This window comes from Megascapheus bottae, chromosome 17 (assembly GCF_031878675.1).
Source record: "Megascapheus bottae isolate mThoBot1 chromosome 17, mThoBot2.hap1, whole genome shotgun sequence".
NCBI classification, from domain to species: Eukaryota; Metazoa; Chordata; class Mammalia; order Rodentia; family Geomyidae; genus Megascapheus; species Megascapheus bottae.
The window spans coordinates 23460598-23479017 of NC_143525.1; positions in this window are offsets into that span (position 1 = coordinate 23460598).

The following is an 18420-nucleotide window of genomic DNA, read 5'->3' on the forward strand; positions in this document are numbered from 1 at the left end:
TTAGTGCAAGAATTCTAACTCACACATACCAGGAAAGAGAAACCTGAACTGAACTGACTTTTTGGAATTAGAAAGTGAGAGGTGATGATTGTTTTTTTTCTTTTCAAAGAGACTTACTAGGAAATCCAGACTGACCTCCAACTCTTGATCCTCTGGCCCTCAGCCTCCTGAGTACTGCTTTGCCCTAGGCCCCTCACCCTGCTAAGCATTGATTTGTACATTCAAGTGACTTTCAGGAATCCACTCAAAAACCCTCCCTATTCTGGAATTCTTTGTGTCTTTCTCCAGAGGTAGAAGAAAAGATCAAGTCCTGTCAGGACCTCTTGCATCCTGGTCACATGATTTAAAGTCGTGGGAGGTTGATGGCCAGTCTTTTCTAAAAAGCACAGTCTGGACTGTTCCTCTTAGCATGCAGTGCTCCCATGTGAGGTTCCTCTGGGCAATTGTCTCGAGTTGATTTAAACCACCTGTAACCATCATGTGTGATCTGGCAGGTTAAAAGCTTTGTCGGAGGTGGGCCCCAGCGGCCTATAATCCTAGCTACTCAGGAGCCCTATGTCTGAAGATCACAGTTCAAAGCCAGACACTACAGGGAAGTTTGTGAGACTCTTAGCTCCAGTTAACCACCAAAAAGCTAGACATGGAACTGTGGCTCATGTGGTAGAGTGCTAGTCTTGAGCAAAGAAGCTCAGGGACTGCAATAATATTGAGGTCTAGGGTTGGGGATGTGGCTCAGTGGTATGTGACTTGCCTTGAATACACAAGGCCCTGGCTTCTATCCTCAGAACTATGAAGAAACATTTAAAAGAATCCTATATTCTTAGAGCTGGGCATGGCCATGCAATCCCGTAATTGTAGCACTTGAGAGATAGAGGCAAGAAAAGTAATTTTTTAGAATTGGAGTAGAGAGGGGGGCGTAACACTGTGGTAGAATTGTGCTTTTAGCATGCCTGGTTTTTAATCTGCAGCACCATAAAAATAAATTCATTTCATCCACAGTCTAGCCTATACTTCATTGAAAACACACATATAAGTTGACACTACTCTTCATAATAAAAGTGGTTTTGAAAAGCTAGGAATATGGTTTGAGCGGACCATTTGCCTTTTCCAGTTTGTGGGGTTGGATGGAGACCTGAGAACCTGCCTTGTGGAGATCTATACCTTGTAAGAAATGATTTGAGGGTTCATTCTTATAAACCAGAAAGCTGGTTCATCAGAAAATCAAAGTTTGTCATTCCTTCCCTTGCCCGGCTACTCCAGCTTACAGATCTTAAGGACATTGTCAGTAACTCAAGAGAATGACTAGCCTGCAAATAAGAGATGAAAGAAATTTTAACCTTTTCATGAGGTCCTTCCTGGCTGAGTCCTGCTAACTTAGCAACTCAGGAGACTGAAATCTTACTATTGCAGTTCAAAGCCAGGCAGGAAATCCTCCATGAATAAGACTCTTATCTCCAGTTAACCATCAGAAAATCAGAGATGGCCCTAGCCTTGAGCAAAAGAGCTCAGGGACAGCATCTAGGTCCTGAGTTTAAGCCCCACAACCAATACGAAACAAAAAAAAACAAAAACAAAAAAAAAGGTCTTTCCTTGCCAGAAATTGAGCTGTTGAGACTCCGCTCTAGTAAGGAAGCAGTAGTTCTTCCAGGGGGCCTGCAAGCCACTGTAGCAGAAGCAAGAGGAGCTAAGTCCCACAACCAGCTGCAGATAGGGAGCAGTCATGAACCACCTACAGTAGACAAGCAGAAAGCTGGCCTTCAGTAGTGTACGCCTATGATCTTAGCTAGTCAAGAGACTGAGAACTGATGATCCAAGTTCAAAAGACAGCCTGGACAAGAAAGTGTATGAGACCGCCAATTAATCACCAAAATATGGGAAGTAAAGCTGTAGCTCAAATGACAGAATGCTAGCCTGAATGAATAAGTTTAGTTTAAAGGGGCAGTACCCAGCCCTGCTCCCCACAGTGGCTGTGAGCCTCAAGTTTTTCTTAGGAAGATCTGAATTCAAGCTCTAGGACTGACAGACTATTCTACCTTGGCTGCCTGTGAACTATAATCTTTGAATCTCAACCTCCTGACTAGCTAAGGATTATAAGCATGAGTGCCTGGCACCCATCAGCACATTATTTCTAATTCTTCCCATAATCCATGAAGTGTGGATCCCGCTGAGAATGGGCACAGCTTGGGGGAGGGGGATGAGGAGCGGGCAGGACTAGATGTCCAGAAGGAAATCCAGGACTGAAAGTTCCTAGAAAGACCCAGGGAGAAAGGAGCACAGAGATGGAAAGCTAGTGCTGGAGATGGAAAAGACTGATACTGATGCTCTCTATTCAAACTCCACTGTTCCTAGAGCCCAGTGCCAGGTTTCTGATTGGCCTGGGGTGGGGGAGTACCCCACAGAAGAATACATGTTGTTGCTTTGTTCTGTGATGTGTATGGATTAGATGCCAGCCTCCTGTAAGGAGCCATCCGTGCTGCCCACAAAGACTGTCAACCTCTGTTTTTTCTTAGGAAGACCTGAAAGAAGGGATAATTATCAGCCTGGTAAAGAATTTTGTGTTTCCGATTTTACCCAAAGTCTGCATTCGGTGATATTCAGACCTATAAGGAACTTTGTGGTGTCTGCTCACTCAGCTTTCAACCTGCTTCAAAAAAATATATTTTATAGGGTCTGCAAAGCAAAGAGGTATTGTGAGTCTTGAGTTTTGAGCAGTGCACTCATGGCTCACACCTGTAATTCTAGCTACTCAGGAGGCTAAGACCTGAAGATGGGAGTTTAAAGCCAGCTTGGGCAGAAAACTCCTTGAACATTTGTGAGTGTGTGAGTGTGTGTGTCCGTGTGTCCATCCTGTGGCTTGAACTCAGCTTGGCTGCTGTCCTTTGGCTTTCTTGCTCAATGTTGGAGCTCTGTCAGTTGAGCCATGGCTCTACTTCCAGCTCCCCCCACCCCAATCTAATTGGAGATAAGGGTCTCAAAGACTTTCCTATTGATACTGGCTTTGAACTGCAGTGCCCAGATCTCAGCCTCCTGAGTAGCTGGGATTACAGGTATGAGCATATGGGCAGTTCCATGTGACTGTGGAAGTCCCAGCAAAGGCACAAAAGGATTTGAAATGCTATTCTTTCCCATCCCACCTTTACAAATTGAGGGCATCCATTTTCCTATCCTTCCTTACATTGAGGAAGGGTTTATCTTCTCTGTGCATCAGGACAGCACTCTAGACCTTTTGGCCCTGGCTTGAGTCAAACACAGACAAGGACCAACTGCATTCCATTCCTGGCCAGCAGGTGGCAGCAACATCTTAGCTGCTAGTAGCAGGCACATCCTAGTCTCTGAATGGTCTTTCCCACTTGCACATCTCTATCTATCTATCTATCTATCTATCTATCTATCTATCTATGCATGAACTTAGGGTCTAGGCACTGTCCTTGGACGCTTTTTTGTTCAAGGCTAGCACTCTGCCACTTGAGCCATAGTGCCACTTCTGGCTTTTTCTGTGGTTCCAGGGAATTGAACTCTAGTCTTTGTGCATGCTAGGTGAGTATGATACCAGTAGGCCACACTTCCAGCCCCCATATTTATTTATTTTTAATAGAACAATTTATATCCAAAAAATGGCTTTTTTGAGTGGTTGACTGGAGATAAGCATCTCATGGACATTCTTGCCTGGGCTGGCTTTGAACCACAATCCTCAGATCTCTGCTTCCTGAGAAACTAGGATTGCAGGTACCTGGCAATTTTTCTTGAGACAGGGTCAACCCATCCTATCTTCCAATTCATGGTGCTCCTGCCTCAGTCTCCTGAGTGGTGGTATTCCAGCCTTATAGTAACACCAAGTCTAACATAAAAGTAAATTTTACTACAAGAGCAAAACCACATGTTACTTATCATAAGAATGAGCTTACAAGTCTGTCCCCATAATCATAGCTGAGGAAAAAATGAGCCCAGCCCTATCCCTATGTCCAATGAAACCAACAGAATGTTATTGAGAGAATAGATAAGTGGCATCTTAGCCAGGCACTGGCTCCTGTAATCTTAGCTCTGCCAGAGGCTGAGAACCAGAAGATCATGGTTTAGAGCTAGCCAGAGTCTATGAGACTCCATTTCTAAAATAACTAGCAAAAAAGGGGGGGGGGCTGAAGGTGTGGCTTAAGTGACAGAGTGCCAGCTGAGCAAGTAAGAAGGAGCATGAAGTCCTGAGTTCAAATTCCACTACAAGCAAAAACAAAAATCAAGTGTCATCTTTTGAAATAAATTGCTTTAGCAGTAACAAAGGAGAACTTAACAGCTCTCTTGGCTTCTGGAACATGCAGGAGATGCCTGTTGAGCATTCATTCACGGAAAGGCCCAGGAGTTTTCTTTTTTTTTGCCAGTCCTGGGCTTGAGCTCAGCGCCTGAGCACTGTCCTTGGACTTTCTCAAGGATAGAGCTCTACCACTTGAGCCTCAGCACCACTTCCGGCTTTTTTCTATGTATGTGGTACTGAGGAATCGAACCCGGGTCTTCATGCATGCTAGGCAAGCACTTTAACCACTAGGCCAAACTCCCAGCCCCGGCCCAGGAGTTTTCAAACCTCACTTCAGCATTCATATACGCAGAGGTAGAGATGAGGAGGATCAAAGTTTGAGGCCAGCCCAAGCAAAGAGTTTTTGAAGAAGCCAAAGCTCAACCAATAAACAGCTGGGCTTGGTGGCATGCGCTTACCCCAAGCTATAATTGAAGTCCAGGCCAATCCAGGCATAAATGTAAGATCTTACCCCCAAAGCAAAGCCAAAAGGGCTGAAAGCCTAGCGTCCAAATCCCAATACTCAATAGAAGACATATTTTGTTTTTGGCCGTCATGGACCTTGAACTATGGGCCTGGGCACTGTCCCTGCGCTCTTCTGTGTGAGGCTAGCACTCTACCACTTTGAGCTGTAGCTACACTTCCACTTTTCTGATGGCTAATTGGAGCCCCACAAACTTTCCTGCCCAGATTGGCTTTGATTACAGGTGTAGGCCACCAGCACCCAATTAAGTATTTCCCCCCCCATAAGAGTCAGGTGCCGATGGCTCACGTGTGTAATCCTACCTACTCAGGAGGCTAAGATCTGAGGATGGCAGTTCAAAGCCAGCCTAGGCAGGAAAGCCCTCTGTGAAACTCATCTCCAGTTAACCACCAGGAACCCGGAAGTGACGCTATGGCTCAGTGGTAGAGAGCTAGCTATGAACTGAAGAGCACAGGGACAGTGCCCAGGCCCAGAGTTCAAAATCTATGACCAACATAAAAGTTAAAAGTAGCAAGACAAGGTAAGCACTGGTGGCTCACTCCCGACATTGTAGCAGCTCCGGAGGCTGAGATCTGAGTCCCTCAACACACCATGCCCAGACCATCCATCCCCAGCAGAATGGAGAGAACACCCCTTGCTAGACAGCCCAGTTCACCTAATGCAAATACCCTCAAGAAAGGCTGCTTGATGGACCCCCCCACATGTCACTGGTGAACCTAGAAGATCAAATTCTGCCTCACCTCAGCACCCCTTCCCACGTGCAAACACACTTCATCTCATCCCAGGCTAGGCAGTCTTACAGAGCCCTCCTCTGGCCCAGGCCTGTCCCCCTACCTTTCTCAGAGCCCTTTAGTATAAGAGCCACACAGTTGGACCTGACTGGAGGCTTGGGGGAGGAAAAGGGGTGGTTTTTTTTTTTTTTTTTTAGTTTGACACCTGCAGCCAGCCTCCAAACTTCAACTACAAGGCCCAACTGTAAAACAGGAGCTGGAGGCACTGGAGACCAGCCCAGAGCTCAAGGTCAGAGCTTTTTGGAGTCACTTGCTCTCTGTAGTTCTCTATTTCACAGGCTGGAAAGTGGGACACTCAGAAGCCACAGGAGAGCCACAGAGGAGGGGCTGGCTCTGAGAGCCCTTTAGGGAAAGGCAGGGAGGCCCAAGGGTCTGGCCTCTACTTACTGTACACATCCTGGGAAAGCAGGAAACCAGCACCCATGTGCAGTTCAGGCAAAGGTGAAAAGTCCCAGCCCAGCAGTGGCTGCTCACCTCTTCTGCTGGACTGCGGAGGCCCTGCAGGTAGACTCTATACAGATCATCTGCCCTTAAAGGGCCAGGGCCTAAGGTGCCCTGCACCCCAGGCCAAGGGCCAGGTGACTCCCTGGGACTCTGGCTGGATGCTGGGGAGATGGAAAGGGCAGCTGCCCCCCCTCCACATTCACGCACATGCACGCATGCACATACACGCAGGTGTAGACACCTCAGGCCTTCACATTCATTGTCCTACGCAGGTAGGAAAGGATTAACAAAGACCTACACCTGTCACTAAGCACATGACATTACCAAACCTGTAAGGATGCTGTCATTTATTGGCACACAGCTGGGCTGTTCAGGTTCCATGAGAGCATGAGGGTCGTGAGAGGCTGATTCAGTGGGAATGAGCCCCTCTCTTCTCCCTCTTGGTCAGCTCCCAGCCACTCCCCTCAGGGGCCCCTGACACCCCATTTCTAGCCTGAGTAACAAGCCCCAATGGGATCTGCACAGGAGAGGGGCAGAAGTAATGGCAGGCCAAATGGAAGCCAATGGATGAATGGGGCTTTGTTTCCCTCTGCCAACCCAGGGCTGGCGGGCCCAGCCAGGATTCCTGGGGCCACCCAGCACCTCCCTGAGAAAATGCTTTGTGAAGGATATCCCTATGCTAATGTTGTCTTATTATGACTGCTCACCCCTGCCTTCAGGGCTAGAGGCCTCCAAAGAAAACACATTCAAAGGGGGGCAGTTTAGGACTCTAATTAGAACAGGCTTTTCTCCCCTGCCCAGCCTCCAACTGGCCTTGCCTCTGCCAGAGCTGAGATTTCCAGAGTCGCCTGTGGCCTTTGATGTCCTTAGAACCAGAACCCAAGTGACCTCTTTCCTGGATCCAGCCGAGAGAGGTGGGCCGTGCCCTGCAGGCCTTCTGCTGCCCCCCCCCCCCCCCCCCGCATGAACCAGCCTGCCAGCTTTGTTTCCTGTGGCAATCACACCTCGATTTGTTGTTCTTTTGAACTTCAGATCAGAAAACAGTTGGAAGTCAAACCCAACACCTGGAGCCTGGAGCCATGGCTGGAAGGAGCCAGGAAATGATCCAAGAGTTTCCCTGAGCTGGGATCCCCCTATAGTACACCCGGGGCAGGAGACAGTGCCAGGTCCAGGGCTCTCAGGGGCATGAGTGAGGGTCCCCAGGGCAGGGATCCTTACTTCTCTTGGATGTAGGCCACTATCCATAATGAGGTCCCATGGATTCTTTTTGTCTTTTTTTTTTTTTTTTTTGCTTTGTTTTGTTTTGTTTTGGGGCCAGCTATGGAGCTTGAACAGTTATGGGGCCTGAGCACTGTCTCTTAGCTTTTTCTGCTCAAGGCTGGTGCTCTACCACTTGAACCATCTCACTTTTGGCTTTTTGTTGGTAAATTGAACATAAAGACTCTCTTGGATTTGTCTGCTGGCCTGACATGAAGCTGTCATCTTCAGATCTCAGCTTCCTAAGTAGTTAACAGGCATGAGCCTTAGGTGTCTGGCAACTTCCCTGGTATTTTAAACCCTCAGCTTTGTGGCTACTTGTTACAGCAGCAATCAGACACTAATACAACCTTCCTGTCCAATACTTAGTTCTGGAAGACCTGCACCCCTGCTGCAGAGGTGGATGACTGCTAGGGCAAGGGAGCTGCCCAGTTTATACTGCCATGACACCCCAAGTAGGCAGTGCCCCACTGTACAAGGACAGAAATGGAGCCCCAGGTCAGTCCTGATAAAGCCCTGGGGGAGAGGCTGGGGCTGGGAGTCAGGCAGATCCTTCTGCAACTTCCACATCCAGCCTCAGTGCTGGGCAGCTTATCCACAGCCCCCGTGGGGTGGATCATTAATTAATACATGGGCACGAAGTAGACATCCACATGGTGACACCAACAGCAGTGTTAATTTTTAATCACCATCATTATGCGGCTCTCATTTAACTCAGGCTGCAAATGTCCTGAATCATTATCACATTGCAGCTCCTTTCCCTTTATAAACAGACCCGCTGAGGGAAGCAGGGGGTTGGGCTGGGAGCGTTAGAATGAGGCGGAGCTCAGTGTGCCCATCCCCCCTGAAGACTTCTGCCAGTGCCCTGCTGGGCAGGGCAAGGCCTCGCCCTCCTCCTTTTATCTTAGGCACCTGCCTGATCTTGCATGCACACCCTGAGCTTGGCAAACAGGAGCTTTGTCAGCCAAAAGTCTACAGTCCTAGATCAAGCACGTGGTCACCCCTCTGCACCCATCAATTAATGGAACAATAATTGATATCTCTTGTGCGGGGGTGGGGGGGGCAGTATTACATAGAAAAGGGGAGCATGCAGTATCTGATCCAGCAGATTATGTTGTACTTGTCTCAGCTTCCTGATTGTCTCCAGGGAAATGGGAATGCATGTGGCCTGAAGTTGAAGGACCCCGGTGTACTTGCTTTAGTCTGTGTAGCTGCTCTTTCCTCAAGTTTATTATTCCTAAAGACCCCAATCAAAACTGATCTGGAGCCAGGCACTGGAAGCTCAAACCAACTAACCAGGATCCAGTGATGGAAGTGTGGCTCAGGTGGCAGAGCATTAGCCTTAAACAAATAAAGCTCAGGGACAGTGCCCAGGCCCTGAGTTCAAATGCCAGGACTGGTACCAAATCCTATCTACTCAGGAGTCTGAGATCTGGAAAATCATGCTTGGACAGAAAAGTTAGTGAGATTCTGTTAAGGGGAGCAGGGAGTGTTAAGGGGAGCAGGGACTGGCGCCATCCGCCACCTTGTCCTTCCCGGGTAGGGCAACCTTGACCTTCTCTCCACCCCCCCGCCCCCGTGAGAAGGGATATCCACTTGGGTGGGGGTGGGCTTGCTTTGTGTGGAGGCCTGCCCAATTTGTGCTCCAACTCCAACTAAGGTGATAGGTAAATTCAAACACTGGGCTGTAACCCTATTGGCTACCTGCGTGTGGCTGGAGCTGGCAATGATCCCTCTGTGTATGTAACTATCCCATTGGCCACCTGTGTGTGGCCAGGTTTGACCGCATGGGTTTTGCCCTTAAAAACCCAGCATGAGCCCTGCTTGGGATCACAGTGTCAGCTCCCGAGTCTGCACTGTGTCCCTGGCCAGTCAGTTCATCATCTACTTCCCCAATAAATTCACCTTTTTTTTTTTTTTTTTTTTTTTTTTTGCCCGTCCTGGGCTTGGGCTCAGGGCCTGAGCACTGTCCTTGGACTTTCTCAAGGCTAGAGCTCTACCACTTGAGCCTCAGCACCACTCCCGGCTTTTTTCTATGTATGTGGCACCAAGGAATCGAACCTGGGTCTTCGTGCATGCTAGGCAAGCACTCTACACTAGGCCAAACTCCCAGCCCCCGAAATTCACCTTTTTATATGAGACTGTGTGGTGGACTCTGGTGGGCTGTGGAATCCCCACCTGGAGGGATGTGGAATCCCCTCCTCTTGACCCCATAACATTTTCATCTCTGATGTAACCAGCTAAAGGCAAGACTGAAGGCATGGATTATTCAGCTTTGCATGAAGTCCTGAACTCAAAACTCTGCCAGCTTCCCCCCAAAACAAATTGCTCTGGAGGGTGGGGGCTACCTGAGGGAAGGAAGCTTCAGTTTGGTTTAGCCAGGGTGGACCAGTTGGGAGGGGGCAGAGGTCAGGAGGAATGCTCAGTGACCCACAACTACTGCTGTTCACTTCCATGGACAAGGACCCACTGTTACCAGCCCTCTTCACTGTGCCTCAAAGATGCCACTCAGTTGGGACAGCTATTGACTGGGCAATGGCCACTTGAAGTACAGGACAGGAAGGGCCCATTAGCCAGAGTTTGGTGTCTCTGAGCCAATTATTTCTAAGACTGGCCTCCAGCTTCCCAAAGACCAGGCGCTCAGGCCTGTCTCTCCAAGTCAAGCTCATTCCAGTACTCCATGTGCAGTGCAGAAAAGCGATCTGGTTCTCCTGGTCCAGTAAGACAGCCCTAGAGTATGACTGGACTGTTTGTTGTTTGTCCCTCTGAAGGGTCTGAGGTCTAGGAGTCGAGAGTTCACCCTGGCTGGGCACCAATGGCTCATGCCTGTAATCCTAGCTACTCGGGAGGTAGAAATCTGAGGACTAAAGTTGGAAGCCAGCCCAGGGCAGGAAAATCCATGGAGATGGTTAATCACCAATTAAGCATCAAAAAGCTGGAAGTAGAGGCATGGCTCAAATGGTAGAGTGCTAGCCTTGAACACAAAAGCTCAGGGACAGCATCCAGGCCCTGAGTTTAAGCCCTAGAACCAGTACACACACAAAAGAAGATGAAAAGGTTAGGTAACACTGCTTAGGCCCTGAGTTCAGGCCTGGATAACAGCACACACACAGTGGTTCTCACAGTGAGTATATGAGAATCCTGGAAAGGAGATTATCTTCTTGGGTCTAATTTAGAGAAAAGAGAAGGACATAGGTGGTCCAGATAGACCACAGGGGTAGCAAGTTCTAACTCAATGGGGGTTCTCATGTTCCCCACAGGGGCTGCCCACCACACCCCACACTGGGGGTGATAGCAAGCAGATGCGCTCCCTGACAGTGGACCATGATGCAGTGATTCACCCTGGCCTGGTAGACTGTGAATCCAAGGTCACAAGTTTGATCTGCTTTTGAGTCTAGAAGAAAAAGTCCATTTTCATCACCACAAACTGCCCTCCAGCCTGTTATCTAAATCATCCTTGGGTCACAGAGCAGACAGGGGACACGTGGAAAAATGCTCCAGGCTCCACGATTGACAAGGAGGCCATTGTGCCCATTTGGTGCACAAAGCCAGAGGACACTGGTTAGCAGGAAAAGGGAGCAGAGGTAACCCCCTCTTCCCAGCTTGGACAAACCACCCCATCTCAGAGCCTGGCAGATCCCAGGGGAGACCCAGCCCAACACAGGGGTACCAGGCCCACCCACTGTGACCTCACCCCACCATACACACCAGGGGTGTGCTGAGCCTTCTGTTGCCCGGGCTCTGGCCTTTTAGACTTCAGATTCTACCTCTTGGCTGACTATTGTACATCCAGATGTGTTTTCTCCAGACAGGCAGGCAGCTGCCTTCCATTTCTGTCAGAGCTGACAGAGTGGTTTTCACAAGGACATTTCTTTCATGTGACTTGGGGGATTGGAGGAAGGACACAAATAAGCATCTCACAACAGTTGCCTATTTGAAATGGCTTCTGTTGTGGTTTGAAAAGTATCTCCCAAAGGCCAGTGTGCTTAGGAGGTAGAGACTTAGAAGACTGCAGTTTGAAGCTAACCTAGACACTTGACTTCAAGTCCTGGTACTGCACACACACATGCATGCACCACACACACACACACACAGAGCTAGGGTGCTAAAAGCTTGGTCCCTAGGGTGATGCTACAGGGAGAAGTAGGACCGAGGGGAGGGGCCTAGAGAGAGGTCTTTAGGTGCTGGGGGCATGCCCTTGAAGGGGACAGTGTGACCTGGCTACCTCCTCTCCTTAGCTTCCTGGCCATGAGGTGACTGTTCTGCTGTGTCATGTGCTCCTGCCATGGTATGCTGATTCACCACAGACCCTCAGACAATGGTGCTAACCAGCCTCCAGACAAGGCAACTGTGAACATTTCCTCTAAGCAAACTCCTGCCAGCATTTGTTATAGAAATGGAGAGCTGACTCACTGATTCCAGATACCTGAGGCCAAACTCTAGCCCTGATGTCTCTCTCTCTCTCTGTCTCTCCTTCTATCTCTGTCTCTATCTATCTCTGTCTGTCTATCTGTCTGTCTGTCTGTCTGTCTCTCTCTCACACACACACACACACACACACACACACACACACACACACACACACACCAGTGTTTGGGCCAAAAGCCAAGTATGTCCTTGATGTCACAAGGGTCACCCTCCTTGTCACATGACGGTCCCCCATCTCAGCTCAAATTGCCTTGTCTACAGGGAGGCCTTGGGGCCTCTGCAAAGCCCTCTGCATCACAGGCACAGATCCACACATTGTCAATGGACTGTTCCCATATGGACTCCTAGGCCCCCAGGCTAAGGCCAGGCTTGGTGGCACAGGGCAGGGCCAGTACTTCAATACTTTTAGGGTGCCACAGCATGTTTTAATTTCTTCAAAAACCAGAAAAAAATATATCGACCAAAAACAATGGTTTTAATATATAATATAGCTGAGTACTGGCGATTCATACCTGTACTCCCAGCTACTCAGGATCTAGCTGGATCTGAGGATCATGGTTTGAAGACAGACCAGTTAAGAAGGTCCAAGAGACTTCATCTCCAATTAACCAGCAAAAAGTTGGGATAGAGGTATGGCTCTCATGGTAGAGTATCAGCCATGAGCAAGAAAGTTAAGCAGCAAGCTCAAAGCCTTGAGTTCAAATTCTTTCTAGTACCAGCAAAGTATTAAAATGAAATAATGAAATTTTTTTAAAAAGTGTCTCATGCTTCCTCTAAGACAGTGGTTTCAGCCCTCAGTGGGACACTGACCATGTCTGGAGACACTTGGCTGTCACAACTTGAGGAGGGGGAGGGACATTCCGGTAGATAGAATTTGGGGATGCTTGCTGCCAAATACCCACGGTGCATGGCTGTGTCCTCAACAACCCTGCCTGGTCCCAGATATCAGTAGTGCTAGCCAAGAAAACTGGAAGAATCCAAACTGTATGCCCTGGGACATGACACATCACCTGGGGCCATTCCCTGGGGGCTTGCTCTCAGCTTCATGACCCCAGCTCCTCCCTCCCTCCCTCCCTTCCTTCCTCCTTCCTGCTGGCACTGGGTCTTGAACTTAGGGTGTTTAGTTCTTAGCCTTTTTTGCTCAAGGTTGGTACTCTGCCAACCTTGGACCTGCTCCTCCATTTCTAGCTTTTTGCTAGTTAAGTAGAAATAAGAGTCTCAGAGATTTTTTTCTTATGCATCTGGCTTCAAACTGCCATCCTTGGATCTACTTGGTAGCTAGGATTACAGGCATGAGCCACTAGCACCTGACAAAGATTTTTTTATGTCTGAAAATTTCTGTCTAACTCCTTTCTTTTGATTTTGTATGTGTTTAGGTGTGGGGGAGGTAATGGAGTTTTGAATGCAGAGCCTAGGGCAGGTGTTCTACTGATTGAGCCATGTCCCCAGTTCTTCCTGCTTTATTTTTCAGATAACATTTTCTTTTCACCCCCATCATACACCACTGGCCTGGACTGCAGTCCTATTTATGCTTCCTGCACAGCCAAGGAGACAGGCACTGCTATACCCAGCAAATGCAGTGCAGGTCTTGCTAGTTTTCTGTTTGGGCCTACCTTGAACCAAGATTCCCTAGATCCCTATCTCCCAAGTAGCTCAGATGAGGCATGATCATATTTGGTCCCTTCAAATTTTTGATATCAGTATTAAGCTGAACATGATGGTTACACACCTGTAATCCCAGCAAGAAAATGCAAGTTTGGGGCCAACCCGAGCTACATAGTAAGTCCCGGCCCCAAAATACAGAAAGTAAGCACATAAAAAGAACGACATAGCTGGGGGCGGTGGCTCACACAGGTAATCCTAGCTACTCGGGAGGCTGAGATCCGAGGATCCAGGTTCAAAGCCAAAAGGGCACAAAAGGACCTAGGATTCTTATCTCCATCTTACCTCCAGAAAACGGAAAGCGGGGCTTGAGTTGAAGAGCTCAGGGACAGTGCCTAGGCTGAGTTCAAGTGCCATGACCCACAAAAAAAAAAAAAAAAAAAAAAGTTACCTGTAGTCTCCCTGTGCTGTACAACATTGGAACTTATTCTGTCACCCTACCCAACAGTGTTTGGTACCTGCTATCGAAGGTGTTTGGACTGCTACTCAACTTCTAAAACTTCCACATAGGAATCACCATGTGGCATTTCATCCAGCACCTTCTTTCTGTTAACCTTGTGACTCAAAGCTCTTTTTTTTCGTTTCTTTGCACAGGTCCTGGGCTTGAACAGTTTGGGTGCTATCCCTGAAGATTAGTTTTGTTGTTTTTGCTCAATGCTAGTGTTCTACCACTTAAGCCACAGCTCCACTTCTGGCTTTTTGTGGTTAATTATAGAAAAGCATCTCATGAACTTTCCTAAGCTCGTTTCAAACCTGGATCCTCAGATCTCAGCCTTCAGAAGTAGGTAGAGCCGCCAGCCCCTGACTTGACTCTTCTCTCTTGGCTTTGGCTAACAGGGATCTCCAAATCTAATATGGGATTTACCTTTGGGGACAGTGGAGGCCCATCTGTGTAATTATGTATGTAGTATATCTCTTAATTTGTGGTACTATTTGTTCCTGTCTTATTTTCTCCCTGATCTATTTTTAATCCCATTGTCTTTTATATATTTTTCTAAACTGCCTCCAACTTTTTTGGAACAAAGCATGACATTTAAAAAAAGAGAATTCAACAGAACCCTGTGGCCTCAACAGGTATTATTATGGGTTTTTGTTTTGTTTTGCATGCCAAGTGTCACTTCAGGGTTGGATTCCTGCCAGGAAGGCAGCTGTCCTTGGCTGCCCTGTCCTCTCTTGATGATCTCCCTCTGGGAGAACAGCAACCCTGTGGGCTGGAACAACAGGTTTCAGAATCCAAACCACTAACATCCATCTGCCTACGACCACTGTTCCCTTCCTACGCTCATTTTCCCTGACTCCCATCTGCCTGCTGGCAGGAGGCCACAGGGACTAGTGGAGATGATAATCTTCTTACCTTTCTAGTTTCCCAAATCAGGGCTTTAGGGTCAGGGCCCGTGGTATACAGGTGAGGTGGTGTAGAGCAAGGGCATTCACTATCTGGGAAGGGGTGGCTGGTTCATTCTTGTCTCCATTTCTGATGTTAAGACGAGACCTTCGAGACCTGAGCTGGTGGGCATGAGGGCCCACACTTCTAATCTCAGCACCTGGGAGGCTGAGGCAGGAGGATGGAGTTGGGAAGCCAGCCTAGGCTAGATAAGAGACCTTCTCAGCAGGTACTGGTGGCAGCTCATGCCTGTAATCCCAGTCACTCAAGAGGCTGAGATCTGGGAATTGTAATTTGAAGCCAACCCTGACAGGAAAGTCCACGAGACCCTTATCTCCATGTTTTTTGTTGGTTGTGGGACTTGAACTCTGGGCCTGGACACTGTCCTTGAGCTCTTCAGCTCAGGGCTACCACCCTACCCCTTGAGCCACAGAGCCACTTTGGGTTTTCTGGTGATTAATTGGAAATAGTCTACCAGACTTTAGTGCCTGCTCTGGTTTTGAACTGGGAAGCCAGACTATGCCCAGCTTCCTTATCTTCAACTTAAGCATCAAAAAAGCTGGAAGTGGATTTCAAGTGGTAGAGCCCTAGCCTTGAGCAAAACAGCTCATGGACAGCACCCAGGCCCTGAGTTCAAACTCCAGGACTGTTAAAAAAAAATGAGCCCACCCCCCCCACCAAGAGGGAGAAAGGGGGAAAGTGACAGAGAGGGAGTGTGAGCAAGGTGCACTGTAAGTATAATGATATGTCAAGATAAAACCCATGCCAGGTGCCAGTGGCTTACACCTGTAATCATAGCTAGTCAGGAGGCTGAGATATGAGGATCCAGGTTCAAAACCAGCCTGAGCATGAAAGTCCAATTCACCACCAGAAAACTGGAAATTGTGCTGTGGCTCAGTTGGTAGAGTGCTAGCACCCAGGCCCAGAGTTCAAGCCCTGCGACTGCCACAAAAACCCCAAACAAAACAAAACTGAACTCACTTGATACTAGAAGGGGCAAGGAAGGAGGAGAGCAAGGGAGGGTTTTTCTGAACAAAACTTATGCATGCTTGAAATACCATAGTAAATCTCTTTGGTGCAATTAATACACGGTCTTAAAAAAATGACAGGAAAGGGGCTGGGAATTTGGCCTAGTGGTAAGAGTGCTTGCCTAGCATGCACAAAGACCCGGGTTTGATTCTCAGTACCATATACATAGAAAAAAGCCGGAAGTGGTGCTGAGGCTCAAGGGGTAGAGTTTCTAGCTTTGAGAAAGCCCAAGGACAGTGCTCAGGTCCTGAGCTCAGGACTGGCCAAAAAAAAAAAAAGAGGAAAGAAAACTAGGCTTGGGGGATGGCAACAGCAGAAGGGGGTAAATTCCCATACAAAGAGGGTGAATATGATCAAAGTAGTTGGTTTGCATATGTGAAAATAGAACAATGAAATCTGTTGACATTATTTTAATAAGCGGAGGGATGGGAGGAGGGAGAAATGAGGTGAAGGTGTGGAAGGTACGTCAGTCATCCCTTTATATAACTCACTTATTTAAAATAGTACAGAAGCCCTTATACAACTAATTGATTCTAGTCAATATGGGGAAAAAGAAATGATGGGACTTGCTCTATAGGATCCTCTAAGATTTCTCAGGGATCAAGGATCCACTAACTGAACACACCAGAGGCACTATGGCTCATCCTACATAAGGGTTCAACCATTAACTTACTACAAGTAAGGTGGCTCAGGCCTATAATCCTAGCAACTCAGGAGACCGAGATCTGAGGATCACAGTTCAAAGCCAGCCTGGGCAGAAAAGTCTGTTACCCTCAACCACCAGAAAACCAGAAGTGGTGCTGTGGCTCAAAGTAGCAGAGTATTAGCTCTGAGCAGAAAAACAAAGGGACAGTGCTCAGGCCCTGAATTCAAGTACCACAACCAACAAAATTTTAAAAAACTCCAAACTGCATCTCTCCCAATCTTGGGTGTCTCTGCATCTCTGCTTGGATGTCCCATCAAGGTCAAAATAGATGCCAGGCCTGGGTACTTCCCTCAGACCCACAACAGCCCTGGACTAGTCACATAGCTCCTCTCTAGCTACCCCTGAACCAAGTTGTAGCCCCCCAAGGATCAATAACCCCCCCATTCTACGTGTGCGTGAGCACACGCATGCGCGCACACACACACACACACAGAGGCTGGCCCCTGTACCACAGAACTTGGCTCAGGCTCCATCTTCCCCCTCAGGGTCACTGCCCTGTCCTGCTCACAACTCCACACATATCCAGTCTCCCACTAGCTCTAATCTACAGAGGGCCCTGGGTGACATTTCAATTGTGCCTCTAATTGTTTCCCAGAGACAAGATGAATAGGGAACCTAAATTTCTCTGTGGATGCCCAAGGAAGAGCAAGGCTCCCCAGTATTCCCAGAGAACCACCCGGGGGCCCCAGGTGGGGGTCACCTCATCCCCTCATATCCTGTAATAGCAGAACACAAGACACCAGGTTTGCTAGAAGGCTTTTTAATCCTTGTTGCTTTAGCATGGAAAAAAAAAATCACCAAGTTTACAGTCTGGAAGGGACCTGAAGGGACCCAAAGGTGGCTGGTGCAGCCTGGTCAGCAATTCTAGGTTCTAGGTTCCAGGCCTGGCCTATAGGCCTGTGTAGGAGCTGAGTGTACTATCAGACTCGGGAAAGGGGTGGTGCTGGTGCCTGCTCCCGAAGCAGGTTAGTGTCTCAAGAGTTAGGATCCTGCAGCTAACCCTTAGCTGACTGGACCTGTGTTTTGTTTGGCAGTACTGGGGTTTGAATTCAGGACCTTAGGCTTGCTAGGCTGACAGTCCACCACTTGGGCCAGCCCTGGCCAGCTGTGTTGCGTGTAGTTTGTTCTCTGGCACCTCCCTTGGGCTATACTAGTCTGGGAGGTGGGTCAGCTAGTTCCCAGGACAGAAAAATAATCCACTGTCACCCTAGGGGCCCAAGTCCCAGCTCTTGGCTTGAGCCCTGGGTAGAGTTACAGGAGCTGAGCAAAACTTGAATTTCAGAAAAACAACAAACAACTTTTTAATGTAAGAATGTTCCAGATAGCAAGCCAAGTGGGTGGGTGTGATGGCCCAGACCTCTGAACAAAAGGCAGCACTTGGGGAAGTTGAGACAGAAGGCGCTCCAGTGCCAGGCCAATCTGGGCCAAGTACAGAGCCCCTTGTCTCAAAAAAAGCAAAACAAAACAAAAATATTGCATGGGACATAGTGACAGAAAAAGAAAGGACCTTTTGTTACCTGAAATTCAAATTAAACCCAGTCTGCTGTGTATAAGTGTGTGTGCTAATTTGGCGACCCTCCCTTGGGGCACTGGACTTGCAGTGGGGAGGGGCAGAGGACGTGCCTGCCACTTCCTGGGGGAGGGGAGGGACCTGAGAGTCCAGGGAGCACCTTATCCCCCCCCCCCACTTCCTGTTCCCTGATCTCTGCCAAGGATCTAGTCAGATTTTAAACTATCATAATTTTCCAGAATTTTTCTACACAGGCTGTGTTCTGCTAGAGGGGAACACAAAAACTGTGGGTACCCACGCCATATAGTTCATGGGACCATCACTAGACTTGAATATACAGCTACTGTGACTTTCCAAGTGGAGAGAAACTTAGTATAAAGGTTTCCTATGAGGACCTCATTCCCCTTGGTTGTGGATCTAATTAATGCTGTTGTGAGCAT